General features: G+C 38.5%; 1 long non-coding RNA gene across 2 annotated transcripts in view; it reads left to right on the top strand.

The window, feature by feature from the left end:
- The window catches only part of LOC111546577, a 128,966-nt gene that overhangs the window by 17,461 nt on the left and 96,328 nt on the right, over positions 1 to 15,177 (top strand). The gene's annotated exons all lie outside the window — the stretch shown is intronic.

A 15,177-nucleotide genomic window follows, 5' to 3' on the forward strand; every position in this document is an offset into this window, starting at 1 on the left:
CTCCTGCCTGGAACATTCTCTTTCCTCATTCCCTGTTTAACTCATACTCAACCTTCAAATCTCAGTGTACAAGATTTTCTAGGGAAGCCTTCTAACATTCCTGATAAACAAAGATCCCTTTATTATAGATTCTCATTTCCTTTCCACAAAACTTCTTTTGGTTTCCATAAAATTTTCACTTATCCATAGAATTATTTTATTGGTGTCTGTCTCTCCCAAGGGAAAGTAAGTTCCATGAAGTCAGGTGTCTCATCATTTTACCTCTAGTTCTTAGCACCGTGCTTGCAGCAGAGCAAGAACTCCCATTACCATTTGTTGAATCAGTGGCTGAAAAGCAAGAGCAATTATGCTTTTGAATTTGGCGGAAAAAGGCATGCAAAACACAACTTCTGTGCCTTTTATAACCATTATGGAATCAGTATCCTTGAGGTCAATAAGAAGGGACAAGTTTTCCTTAGTATTTTAAGTACAGGGATGACTATACAAATGAACAGCAACCTTCACATAGAGCGTCAGCTCATTAGGAAATAACTGAAAGATGTTTGAATGGATGATTCACTATTGTGCCGCAAATACATAAGTGGCTTTGGAATTGACATCAATTTTCTATCATGAATGATAGAGGAGAAAATTGAGATGGCCCCACTGAGTGCCTTGATCATTGATAATTATATCCTGCTTTTCCCACTGCTGTAACATCTGCTGACCTTCCAGGACATGTTTTATTGCTGTATTGCAGCAGGAGAGATCAGCAACGCAACCATCTTGTAGAGATTAGAAAATGGGATTTCCTTTTGTTCTATGACCTCAACGCCCCCTCCTCCCCACCCCTTGTGACCTTTAGTTCCTCTTTCTTTCGTCAGAGAAGGTGTCACATATGGATTTCCTCTTCAAAACTGCAAAAGAAATTCAAGGTTTCATTCCTTTTCAGCCTGCTGCTTGGCCTAGTGACAAAACCTAGTGATTGTTTTAAATATAAATAGAAATGAAATAGTAAAAATTGAGACCTGAGCAAGAAATTTTCTGTAGTTCATTTTCATCTCATCTCCAGTTGATGCAACACATGTCCATTGCATATCTTTGATACAGAAGGCACTATGGTATGTGTTAGCTAATAAAATGAAAACATTCACAGTCTAGTAGGAGGAGCAAAGTTGCCGTTATCAATCTAAGACAGACAATGATGATAAATATTAAAATAGAAGCACAAAGAAAATGTTATAGAAGCACAGGGGAAGGGGAGACTAATTCCAATTTAGGGGTTTTGGAAGATTTGAGGAAGGATTTGGACCTTGAAATGTGGATCTTTAATAATGGAGAAGCTGCACTTTGGGAGTCTGTGGACAGATCACCTGAGGTCAGGAGTTCAAGACCAGCCTGGCCAACATGGTGAAACCCTGTCTCTACTAAAAATACAAAAATTAGCTGGGTGTTGTGTCATGCACCTGTAATCCCAGCTACATGGGAGGTTGAGGCAAGAGAATTACTTGAACCCCAGAGGCAGAGGTTACAGTGATCTGAGATCACTCCACTGCACTTCAGCCTAGGCAACAGAGCAAGACTGCATCTCAAATAATAATATAATAATAATAATAGTAATATAAAGATTTTAGGGAGCTTAAAGAGGAAGAAGAGGGTCTTCTAGGCAGAAGGAACAGGGAAACCTAGACAAGAAGGTAGGAAAGCATAAAGGATGCTTTAAAATCATTGAATAATACTGTGTGGCTGGAGTTTGCAATGTTTGGAGATAATGAGAAGTAGATGATAAAGGTAGATGGAGCCTATGTATAGAGTAAGCCTCGAATGCTATATAAGGCAATTTGGGCTTTATTCTGTAATAGGATATATTAGGGAAGGTTGTCTTGATCTGAGTTTTAGTAAGTTTTTGTTTGGTGTGGTTTAGTAAGACAGCTGGAATTCTACTCTGATGAGGTGGTGAGAGATTAACAGGGAGGCCAGCTCAGTTCTTAGCATTCTTCCTACGTCTGGTCCTCTTACTCTCTAGAGGTTTTTGGCTTGGATCTACTTGAGGTGAGGACAAGGGTTTTGTTGACTGGAAGTGGGGCAAATCCTGCTCAGGTTGTATCAGAACTTACTGTCTGCAGAAGAGGCTGGTTACATGGTGGCCTGGTTCATAATGTCGCTGGGCCCTTGAGCCCCAAGGAAGGTGATGGAGGGCAAACAATGTTTTTCTCTGCTACCTTGGAGGCCTGCATGTGCTCTTCTTCAAGACTCAAAGTGTGACTCGGTGTCATCATGGATTTTGATGTTCATTTCGGCTTTGTAAATTTCATTAGTGAAATTTCCTCCCATAGCCTGGCAGTAGTAGGATGCCTGACAGTTCTGACAGTTTTTGTTTTCATTCTTTTTTTTGTCATTTCATTCTTTTGTGTGTGTGTGTGTCATGTATGTTTCAGTGTAAAGTTGAGAAAGGCTGGATCTTGAACTGTTATCCAGATGTCATCTTGGACCACAAATAAGCACATGATATTTTGAAGTTCCTTTTGGTAATTTCCTGTTACAATGAAAATAAGAAAATCTCATGATATATTTCTTGCCTGTGATTATTTACAAAAGTCAGATGAGACTGAAGGGAAGTTGGAAGATTATCTGGGCCACTGTAACAGCAGCTCAAGAGAGAGGGACTCAGGACCAGGACTCAGGCCATCACAGTGGAAATGGAGAAGAGAGGATAGACATGAGAGTTGCCAAATGGGTGGAATACGTAGGGGTTTATTGTCGACTGGATATAGCTACTGAGAGGAAGGGAACATTTGCTGTATTACCCAGGTTTCTGACTTTGGTGACTGAGCAGACAGATGAAAATGTCACTCAAAAGGAAGGAAAATGTAAGAGTAAATAGAAAGATTTTCACAAGGCTAATCATGGCTTTGTTTTGGGTATGTTGAGATGGGCGTGCCTGGGAGGTTTGTAGGTGCCTATATATGCAGTAAGAAGTAAACGCATGGCATTAGAGCTCAGTGGGTCTATCTGGCTTGGATTTGTCGTTAGGATGTTACACTGCCAAAGAATTGAATGGATTTATGCCAAGGAACTGAACAAATTTCTCAAGAGTGTACCAGTAGAAAATGAAGATAAGAGGGCCAAGGTAAGAAGCTTAGAGACCACATCTTGTGTTGTGAACAGAGAAAGAAGATAGCACCAAAAAATGAGAAGGAAGGGCCATGAGAATGAGACGGAGATAGAAGATGGTGACTGGTGAAGGGAGGGAGGGAGGAAGTGGGAGGAAAGAAGGAAGGAAGAAGGGAGAGTTCCTATTTAGGAATGGTTGAATGAGCTGGATTGACAAATGTTCACTCTCCATGTAGACATGGAAATAGTGGCTAAACTACAAATTTTACCAAATGCTTAGCAGAATTCTAAGGTATTCTCTCTGGTTTCCAGAATTGAGGAAGGAATTCAGCTAAAGTAGTGAACAGAAGTTGACACAGTTGCATATTACTATTTATCCCAAATAAGTGAATGGATTTCCCAAGGGTGAGCATATCAGATGTGAATATAAGGGAGTCAAGGATGTATATACTCAACTTCCAGGACAGGAAACACATCTTAGTAAGTGGGATTATGAAGCCCACTTAGGGACAGAGTCAGGTCTATAATTTCCCTGTTTAGTGGGGAGCCAGGACCAACAAATGGGCTATCTAGTCCATGGCCCAGAAAAACTTCACTGACTGGCCTGAAAAAGAAGCTAGATTTGCTCCATTTGCCCTGGACGCTGGGCAGGAATCGAATCTCCTGAATGTAGAACCCAGAGATGCCATAGTAGACAGTGGTGCTGAGAGAAGCTCAGAGGAAAAAATTCGCAGGACTGAGGAGACTTACCTGTATGGGAAAGACACTTTAAAACAGAATAGTGCAGTATCTCAGAGACTTTAAAATAAACATTTAAATTGTTCAAAGGGAGAAAATAAGGAGTAAGATTCCTAATTCAATAGTGGGGCTTATTTTTGGGGAAAAGGAGCACACAGATTTATAAAAAACATACAGACATTTTAAACAATGAAAGACATAGTAATTAAAATAAAGATCAAGATAGATTAAACAAGAGTGGATGCAGATGAAGAGAAAATTAGTGAAATGTAAAGTATATCTGATGAAACTGTACAGAATGCATCACAGAGAGACAAAGAGAGGGAAAATATAAAAAGCAGAAAGAAGAGACCTTGGAACTACATGAGAAGAGTCAATATACAGCTAATAGAAGGTCTGGAAGGAGAAAATAAAGAGCCTGGTGGGAAGCAATAATAAAAAGAATGATTACAACCTTTTAAGAGTTAAACAAAAAGGAATCCTAAGTTGGAAAAGTCATGCAGAGCCCCAACCAAGAGAAGTAAAAAAAAAAATTGCATCTAGAAACCTTATATTAAAATTGCAGAACATCTAAGATAAAGAGGAAAAAGTACAAAGCTAGAGGAGGGAAGAGAGATCATGTATAAAGAAACAAGCCAAATCAAGGGTTGACTTCTCCTGCACCATCTCTGTAATCATAGATATCAGAAGACAATGCAATATCTTCAAAATACTGGGGGAAACTAGATTGTATATCCACTTAAATATCATTTAAGAAAAGGCAAACATTTTCATACATTTCTAAGAAAGATTACTACCCACTGACCCTTCTAGCAGCAACTGCTAAGGGATTCACTTTAATTAAAAAATGAGAAATTTCCTTCCAGAAGGAAGGAGTAGGAAGCCCACACATATATAGAAAACTGATTTATGTCTGAAAGGCTATTGCAGACCAATGGACAAAAGAAACACTATGCAATAAATGGTGCTAGGGCATTTCACTGTCCTCCAGGGAAAAGCAAAATAATATTGGATCCCTGCTGCACTTTATATACAAAAATCAATCCTTAGCGGAATAATTTGAAAGACAAAATTGCTACAGAAGAAAAATATAAGAAGATATCTTTATGGCCTTAGGGTAAAGAAGAATTTATTAAACCATAAATAAAAGGCTTGATAAATTTGACAGTGTTACAAGTAAAAAACAAAACAAACAGAACAAAAAACCTCTCCCCCTAAAAGACTGATATGTAGAACAATTTTCAGGAGAGAAAACTTAAATAACTAAAAACTTATTACAAAAACAGAGGCTTAACTATACCAGTAATCAGAGATATGTAAATTAAATGACCTGGCAAAAAGGTAATTAGACTATATCAAACACGGGAGAGAATGTGGCATAAAAATCTGGAGATAGTATCTGGAGATAACTAATGTCCTTTCACAGAAATGAGTTAATATTTAAAGTAGTCACTAATCTAGACCATGTTAGGGCATCTTCATGCAGTGGAATGCTATACAGCAGTAAAAATGAATGAACATTAACTCTCGGGATGTGCCTGGATGGTTCTCACACTCATAAAGCTGAGTGAGTCAAGTAAGTTGCACAAGAATACATAATCTATGATATCATTCACATCAAATTTAAAATTCAAGCAATATTTCATGTGGTTTAAGGATACATAAGTAATAAGATTATGAGGAGAGGCTTGGGAATGGTATCGACCAAATTCAAGAGGGAGAGTTATCTGATCTGGAAGCATTCACAGAAAGTTTCAACTGTGTTGTGAATAGGTTGCTTATTAAGCTTGGGGGTAGGTAGATGGACGTTTGTTGCTGTATTCTCTATATCTTTTTACTTTATTTTATTTTTTTTGAGATGGAGTCTCATTCTCTCACCCAGGTTGCAGTGGCGTGCAACCTCTACCTCCTGGGTTCAAGTGATTCTCCTGCCTCAGCCTCCCAAGTTGCCGGGATTACAGACACCGCCACTAGTCCTGGCTAATTTTTGAATTTTTAGTAGAGATGGGGTTTCACCATTTTGGCCAGGCTGGTCTCGAACTCCTGACCTCAAATGATCTACCCGCCTCAGCCTCCCAAACTGCTGGGATTACAGGCGTGAGCTACTGCGCCTGGCCTCTATACCTTTTTAGATCTTAAACATTGCATAATGCTTTTCCAAAATGAAAAGAGTAAACCAGAGATGAGGAAATGGAGAGGACTATTCTTTCCACCTTTTTTTCAGTGGAAGGGAAGAAAAGAAGAGAATGATTTTTAAAATATTTCTTGACACCAAATGATTTGGAAGAATTTAACAGTTTGTACAATTTTGTAGGGAAACCAACATTCGAAGCTGTAGAATTATATGCTTAAACTCAATATATTCATCTTAGTGAAATAATGTTTATTCTTTGGTCTGTACAAGCTGGAGATGATTTTTTTTCTTCATATTCCTTATTATTCTCTAACTAATCTAGCTTTTTGAGAAGAATCAATAGTATACATATAGAAAAAGTATCAATGTGAAAAATATTGAGTCATTGAATCTATTTATAAGGAGTATTTTTCCAAAGAAGCTGAAATTTGATGATACGAAGCTCTCCCACAATTTGTAGCCCAAAAGTAGATTTTTGGAAAATGATAAAGAAGTCAAATACTTCTTTATTATTTTCAATTTCAGACACTAAACTGGGTATCTTTACATATTTTATTTCATGTCTTCACCATAAAACTTACAAAAACAAAAGAGCTCACCAACATCTATGTCTCTTTGGTGATGTTGCACATATATTTTTAAATGTGTGTTAACAGTGATATGCTTTCATTGTCTCCCCTTTAAAATTAAATCAATCTTTTTCTGACTAGGGAACAGTGTGTTCTGTACTAAAGGAAAACCCCTGCTTGGAACAAAGGTGTTGCTGAGTAGTTCTGCCAGAGACTTTCATTTCAAAGGCAGAATTTTATTTCACAGGAAATGTGAATCTGAAAGTATTTTACTAGTAATTAGCTTTTAAAATAGCAAGTGACTTCATGTTCTTCATTTATGCTTGGAAGCTGGATGTGGAATTTGTGGGGTTTTTTTCTGACGTGTGTGAAATTGTTAGGGACACGCCATATTCTAGCTAAGAAATAAAGATGTACCGAACTTGGCTTTCACCTGAGACATCACCCACTGCCTACAGAATAGTCCCGAGGAGATGGTAAGCCCAAATATTAAGGGATATCAACTAAGTGTCCCGAGTTGGTGATGTTCCAAGCGGGGACCCCAGCTCCTTATACTTTCATCCTCATCTCCAGTGAAATTTTCACAGGATTCATCACCGTGATAGCACTCACTAAGTGTTCTATCTTATTGTCCTCATTTATAGATGGTAAAACTGAGACACAGAGAGATTTTTTTGTAGTAGTTTTGATTTTTAAAAATATTACATTAAAATATTCTTTTTCTCAAGTTCTGTGTTTGTTGGTGCTCCCTTAATTACTATACCTGAGACAGGTGACTAAGAGAGGTTAAGGGTCTGGCCAAAGGCTCACAGTTAGTAAGTAGTGGGAGGCAAGATTGGTGCCTAGGACATCTGACCTCAAAGCCACTTCTCTTCCCATATTTGAAGACATTAAACTGGGACATTGCCATGAGTGACTGATATAGACAGATTCTGTCACACCCCTGGCTGCTGTTATCGCTGGTCAGTTGGGGTTTAGATCTCTACCTCAGCTTTTCACCGGTGCACGTACTCAGTTTTACTAGGTAACACATAATAGTTTTCTAAAGTGATGATACCAATTTAAACTCCAAACACTACATGAGAGTACCTTTTGTTCAATGTTTAAATTTTTTGCTGACCTGATATGTGTGAAATGGTACCTCGTTGTGGTTTGAAATTGCATTTCCCTGATTACTAATGGATAATTTTTCATGTTTTGGGGCCATTTACGTTTCCTCTTCTATGAAATGCCTGTTCCTGTCTTTTGCTCATTTTTATATTGGGTTGTTTATCCCTTTTTAAATTGTTTTGTAGGAGTCCTTAACATACTCAAATACTAATTTTTATCTCCTGTATGTGTATCAAGTATCCTCTCTTAGTTCATTTTCTCGTCCTCCTGTAGAACCCTTAGACAAGTAGAATTTCTTAATTTCAAAGGAATTGAATTTATTAATTTTTCCCTAAGATTCTAAACTTGATAAAATAAACATTTCATGTATCTTCCCCTCCCCCCAGGTGGGAAATATAGTCTTATGCACTATCTTTTCAAAAATGTATCATTTTGCCCTTCACAATGAAACCTTCTGTCTAATTTGAATAGATGATTTTTATGAATGGTGGGAGGTAAGGGTCAACTTACATTTTTTTTAATCCATTACATAACCAAATTCCCCACTGGCATTTATTGCATAATTCCCCTGTCCCTACTGATCTTCAATGCCTGTCACTCTGTCATGAGCCAAGTTTTTTTTCTGTTTGTTTGTTTGTTTTAAGCATGGACTGTTTCTGGCTTTTCTGTTTTGTTCCATTGGTCTGCCTTGTCTAACACTGTATCAGTTCCACACTGCCTTAGTTACTACAGTTTTAGAATTAGCTCTGGTAGGGGTTGGGAGAGCTCTACCTTATTCTCCTTCAGGAGTGTTTTGGCTGTTCCTAGTTCTTTGCTTTTCTGTATACATTTTAGAATCAGTTTTCCAGGTACCATAAACAATGTTGTTACTATTTTGATTCAATTGTGTTAAAGCTATAGATTAATATGGGAGGATGTGACATCTTAATGATATTGTTTTATTTCCCATTTATGCACATGGAATATCTCTCTGCTTATTAAGATCTTACAAAAAAGCTGAAAATTTTCTCAGAAAGCACTTAAACATATTTTGTCATATTAATTCCTGTGTATGTTATCTGACTCATAAAAACCTCATTTACAGCTTCCTAGTCTCTCTTTCCCTGTATGTTGTTGGATGGTCACAACAACTTTGGAAGTCACAAGTTGAATAGGATGGCATCTCAATCAGTGGGCCCACAAGTGACTTGGTGCAGTAGATCCCCATCTTTCACCTATTTCCCATTAAATTAGCTTTACCTGCTAAGAAACAAATTCTTCTTTTGTTAAGCCACTGAGATGTATCTATTACAACAAATAAGATTATCTTAATTAATGCATATTGATTTTAATCTTGGAAATCTGATAAACACATTTATTAATCTTAATATTTACCTGTTGATTCTTTGATTATTTTCTGCATACAGATTATATTATCTGGTAATAATGAGCTTTGCTTATTTTCTTTTCTATATTTTACACATTTTATTTCTTTTTCTTGCACTACAGTACTAGCTGATGTCTCTGTACAATGTTGAGTAAAACCAACTATGGTGTACTATTTTCCTTGGCCTTGATATTGAAGGGAGTTCTTTAACATTTTACCATTAGCTGCTGTTCTTGATGTAGGTATTTTGTATATAATCTTTATAATAATATGAAAGTTTCCTTATTACTAGTTTGTAAAGAGATTTTATCATAAACGGATGTTATCTTACTTAATGATGTGTTTGCATCTTTGGAAAGATGTTTTTTCTCCATGAAGTTGATAATGTGTTGATATATCTGTTTCACGAATTACATTGACTCATAACTTTACTGTCCTTGACTGGGTTGCAAATCAAATAAACAGCAATAGTTTATCTTTGTTTACAGTTTTGCTACTTTGTTCATCATGGAATTTTTTTGTATTCGTTTTGATTTTTAAAAATATTACATTTTTTAATCTCAAGTTCTGGGTTTGTTGGTGCTCTCTTAATTACTATACCTGAGACAGGTGACTACATGCTGATCCAGCCGTGGAGACAGCTTGGTCCAGGCCAAGTCTTTCTCTTGGTCTGCTGTGCCTGTGGAGGCTCCAATGTACTGGAGCTGGGCAGATGCCACCAGGCAGAGGATAGATTTTGTCCTAGCTCTTGTTAAAGTGTTCTTGTTTTTTATTAATCCTCTGAGCATTTCTTCCTTTCTTGATAGCGCCAATGTGCCTTTAAAGAGACAGTTTTAATATTTTATCCAGCTGTCTTTGTTATTCTCCTCCAGAGGCTCGTTCAATGTATTTATCCCATTGTGCCTCCAAAAATGATACTCTGGAATGTTTATTACTGTGAGATATAAAAACCTGAGTTGTCTGCGGAGCCAAGTCAGTGCCTGATGGCTGGCGCCTGGGTTACTTGATTCCACTGTGAGGCAACCAGACTGTCCCAGTTAACTTTACCAGGAGTAATGCTGAGAGGTCATCCTGCTTGAGAAATGGCACAAACGCAGAAACTCATTTCAAATGGCCAACTTTTAAAAACTGGATTTGTTTTTCAAGGACAGCTAATGCCTTTATAATCCAGGCACAGTTCCAAGAGTTTTTATATGGTAACTCGCTAAATTCTCACAACCATCCTATGTGAGAGATACCATTATTATCAGCTCCCTTTTTGCAGAGCAGGAAGACAGGACTGGAAGTTCCCTCACTTGCCTGTGGTCACATGGGCAGAAATTGGGCAGCCAGGATTTGAGCTAGTTTTGCTTCCAATTCTATGGTTGTAAACACTACAACTATTGCCTTCTAGGGTTGCAGAATGAACTGTGGTTTAGTGAGTGGTAGCACACACCAATGATCAACAAAGAGTTGTTGTATTAACCCAGTTTCCTGTCTCCTGCAGTGGCTCCTGTGAGTAGAACATGTAAAAGTTATAGTCCCTGTGTCCACAGCTAGCTATCAGCTCATGCCCTAAATAGGTTAATTGCCCTCTGTAAGGACTTTTACCAAAGTAAAACCACCTCGTATGTCGTTTGCATTCAAAACATACTGATGACTCTTGAAGGAGTTGGGATTATCTGAGCATTGATTATGTGTATGTGTTTCTTTAATTACTCCTTGCTTTCTTAAGGGAGCCTTTTTATCAAGAGTACCCATCAACTGTATTAATTCCCAAGTGTGCCCCACTTAAGCTTGCAAACAATATGTAACAACATAGACAAATCACTTCAGTTAGCTTTGAAATGGCTTTGATGGGTTGAGCAGACCATATTCTAGAGTTTTATATCCCTTATGTTCTACAATTGAATTTAGTTCCAGGATTGTATTGAACAAATATAAACTTTCATCTTATATAATGATACCTAGCTTACATAGAATTAATTTGGTTATTTTTTCTGGTTTCTTTTGAAAGAAGTATTGGCATAGGGCTCAGGAATGTAAAAGACTAAAAAGAATTGGACCAAGAGAAACATGGAAGTCATGACTTTCACTTTTCCCCCCGCCCTTTTTTTTTTTTTTTAAAAAAGGCTATATTTCTCCTTAAAATGTGTGAAAATTTGCTACTTTTTGAAATCATAATAAAAATGTTTCAGCTTGGAATTCTTTCTTATCATTCTCCTTTTTCTTCTTTGTGATTAATTTAGTACTATCTTAGGCAAGATACATTTACAGGCAAATTTTTTCTTTATCAAAAAAGAATCGAATTATGAATTTAAAATGTATTTCTTGCATCAGTTGAAAGAACATCAAGTGCTTCAGTAATGGAATTGACAAATGATGGATCTACCTATTGATAGTAGTTTGGATTCCCTGGGAAGTAATCTCTAAGGTGGGGACCAGTGGGCATGAAGTTTTTAGGGAAGACCCCTGGGACCAACCCATGTGGAAGGGAGGGCAGGAAGCACAGTGAGGCAGAAGGAGAAGCTGGGCTCTGTTGCAGTCTCAAAAAGGCCTCAGCTGGTCCCATGGACACCCGAGGATGACTCTTCAAGAGTTGCTCTGATTTGGGGCAAGGCTGTGGGCCTTCGTCCTCTTCCTTCAACGAACTGGAAAAGGGGCATGCGAGGAGAGGGAGTGAGGCTTTGGATCAGGCATTTCTCTTAAGTTAATGTAATTCCAGAAGAACCGACTGCTGCAGCACTCCTGGACCCTGCAGAGTAAGTACTTCATTCTGCAGGAGGATCTGACAGCACACTGCAGCTCCACTCTGCTATTCACTTTTTTAGTTCTGGCTGTCTTGCAAAAGCCAATGTTCCCTGCTGTTTTTTGTGTGCCACTCTCTCCTTTGAGCATAGAACCCCCATCCCTTCTAATCACCCACCTGTGCATTTTTATTCCTGTTGCTTCTCAGGCTTCTCACTTTGCAAATTCTGTATTTACCACTCCTCTAGGTCCAGTTCAAGAGACTTCTCCAGGGAGACTTCCATCACATCTCCAGCTGTCACCAATTGCCCATGACATTCACTATTTAATAATTTGGAACTCGTCACGAGATATCTCAATATATATCGTGTATTTTGTTTCCATCTGTATGTTTTTTTTCTTTCTCTAAATTATAGGAAGTGTGATGGTTTCAGATTGTTTACAATCTAATAAGGAAATAAGCCCTTTGTTTGTCATGTTTTCTGGCATTTTGTAATATACGCATTAGAGGCTCAAAAATACTTGTTATTAAGTGGATCTCTGCTTAGCTCCTTAGCCAAGAATGTAGAGTGTGTGGCAAATGTATTGAATCACTATTTTAATTTCATAGTTTTAGATTTTATTTATGCCTATCTCTTCTGACATCCCAGATTTACTAATCATTCACTTGACAAATATGAATTGAAGTCTGTTGTATTCTGACACCGTTGTGAGCAAAGGGGATATGATGGTGATGTAGCTTGACTGTGTCCCCACCCAAATCTCATCTTGAATTGTAGCTCTCATAATTCCCACGTGGTCGGAGATAATTGAACCATGGAGGCAGTTTCCTCAATACTGTTCTCATGGTAGTGAGTAAGTCTCATGAGATCTGATGATTTTATAACGAGTTTTCCCTTTTGCTTGGCTCTCATTCTGTCTTGCCTGCCACCATGTAAGATGTGCCTTTCACCTTCCATCATGATTGTGAGGCCTCCCCAGCCAAGTGGAACTGTGAGTCCATTAAACCTCTTCTTCTTTATAAATTACCCAGTCTTGGGTACATCTTTATCAGCAGCATGAGAACTGACTAATAAAGGTGGTGAACAAGACAAGGGACCTGCCATCATGGAGATTAAATTCCGATGAGAGGCAGATAATGCAACTGAAACAGAGATGAGCAAGATGGTTACACAATGTGATAGCTGCTATGGCAGCAATAAACATAGTGCAGAGATTAAATATGCCACTTGAGGTCTGGGATGAGGTGATTTCGCCTTCAGAAGAAAATGATTTTGCTGTGACCCAAGAAAGAAGACAAGCATTTCAGGCAGAAGGAAAGGAATTCAGGAGGCAGAAAGAACTCTGTGTCCTTTGAGAAATGCAAGAGTTCAGAGGGGTTAGACGGTAGTTTGCTCAGGGGAACATGGTAATGGATGCGGTTGGAGAAGGTGTCAGTCAGGGCAAAAGGGTTGAATTTTATCCTAAGAGCAGTGGGAAGTCAGAGAAGAGTGAAAGTTTATTGTCATTGTTACTTGTTTGTTTAAAATAGAGGACAGAGGCAGATCTGCCATGAAACTAATGAAGCTTAAGCTTCAGGACCTACCACTTGTGTGAGTCCTTTTAAGAAAATGGGGTCGGGCGCGGTGGCTCAAGCCTGTAATCCCAGCACTTTGGGAGGCTGAGGTGGGCTGATCACGAGGTCAGGAGATCGAGACCATCCTGGCTAACACAGTGAAACCCCATCTCTACTAAAAATACAAAAAAATTAGCCGGGCGTAGCGGCGGGCGCCTGTAGTCCCAGCTACTTGGGAGGCTGAGGCAGGAGAATGGCGTGAACCCGGGAGGCCGAGCTTGCAGTGAGCCGAGACGGCGCCACTGCACTCCAGCCTGGGGACAGAGTGGGACTCCGTCTCAAAAAAAAAAAAAAAAAAAAGAAAATGGGAAGTGGCTCATGCCTATAATCCCAGCACTTTGGGAGGCTGAGGTGGGCAGATCATGAGGTTAGGAGATTGAGATCAGCCTGACCAACATGGTAAAACCCCATCTCTACTACAAATACAAAAATTAGCCAGGTGTGGTGGTGCACTCCTGTAATCCCAGCTACTCAGGAGACTGAGGCAGGAGAATCGCTTGAACCCTGGAGGCATAGGTTGCAGTGAACCGAGATCGTGCCACTGCACTCCAGCCTGGGCAACAGAGCAAGACTGTGTCTCAAAACAAACAATCAAACAAAACAAATCTGGGAGGAACTGTGGCTTTCGTAGCTTTGTATGTGTTCAAGGTCATGGTTTTATAAAATTGGCAATTGTTTAGGATCACTCTCTTTTTACATACTGACATCCCTTCCATCACACTCCCTTTTGTGGAGTGACATTGGAGTGGCCATGGTCATTTTTGATATCTGGCTCCAAGGAAGTTGACTGGTATGCATCTAGCTCGGGCTTGGTGAAATGCAGTTATATGGCTCATACACATTTCTGTGTTTGGCTAATGTTGTTAGCCATCTCAGTATATGTGCTGCTTACCCAGTATTATGACATGAAGGTGTAGTATGACCATTGGTTTTCATGGCAGTGTGAGTGTGTCTTACAGCACCCAGCCCTGGGAGTAAGCAGGTAGTGGAAAGGAAAAGGTTTAAGGTATATGTGGTGAATGCTAGTCCATGGAACATTCTAGTCATCAGATGCATACAATTCTAAGCAGAGGATTTATTCTTTTTTTATACTTATCTTTTAGGATAACAAAGCACAATTATAAATGCCAAGTTTTTCCTTTTCAAATAAGAATTGTGTAAAATACAACTTAGAATTCTTATGTTTGCATAATAAGCAGTGAGGATATGTGTGCATATGTGTATGTGTGAAGTTGCATGTTAAATTATCAATACAAAAAATCTATATTAAAAAGCAAATTTCATCAAACCATACTATAAGTAAGACTGAATTACCTTTTTGTTATCTGTGTGGGAAATGATATTACAACAAAGTGTTATGTGAGGTTATAATCAAAGGCGATACAGTGAGAAATTTAAATAAAACATGTCATAGTAGTGTGTCCAATGGATAATTTATAAAAATGGCATATTGCTTTTCTATATATTTACTTTTGTATTTAACTTTGTATTTATTTTGGGGTTCTTTTTTTTTTTTTTTCTCTCTTTATGTCTCCATCCTACATACTACATGCGTTTGAAAATTTTTTTTTAATTTATTATTATTATTATTATTATACTTTAAGTTCTAGGATACATGTGCATAACGTGCAGGTTTGTTACATATGTATACTTGTGCCATGTTGGTGTGCTGCACCCATCAACTCGTCAGCACCCATCAACTCGTCATTTACATCAGCTATAACTCCCAATGCAATCCCTCCCCCCTTTCCCCTCCCCCCTCCCCGTGATAGGCCCCAGTGTGTGATGTTCCCCTTCCCGAGTCCAAGTGATCTCATTGCTCAGT

This window comes from Piliocolobus tephrosceles, chromosome X (genome assembly GCF_002776525.5).
Source record: "Piliocolobus tephrosceles isolate RC106 chromosome X, ASM277652v3, whole genome shotgun sequence".
In the NCBI taxonomy this organism is placed as follows: Eukaryota; Metazoa; Chordata; class Mammalia; order Primates; family Cercopithecidae; genus Piliocolobus; species Piliocolobus tephrosceles.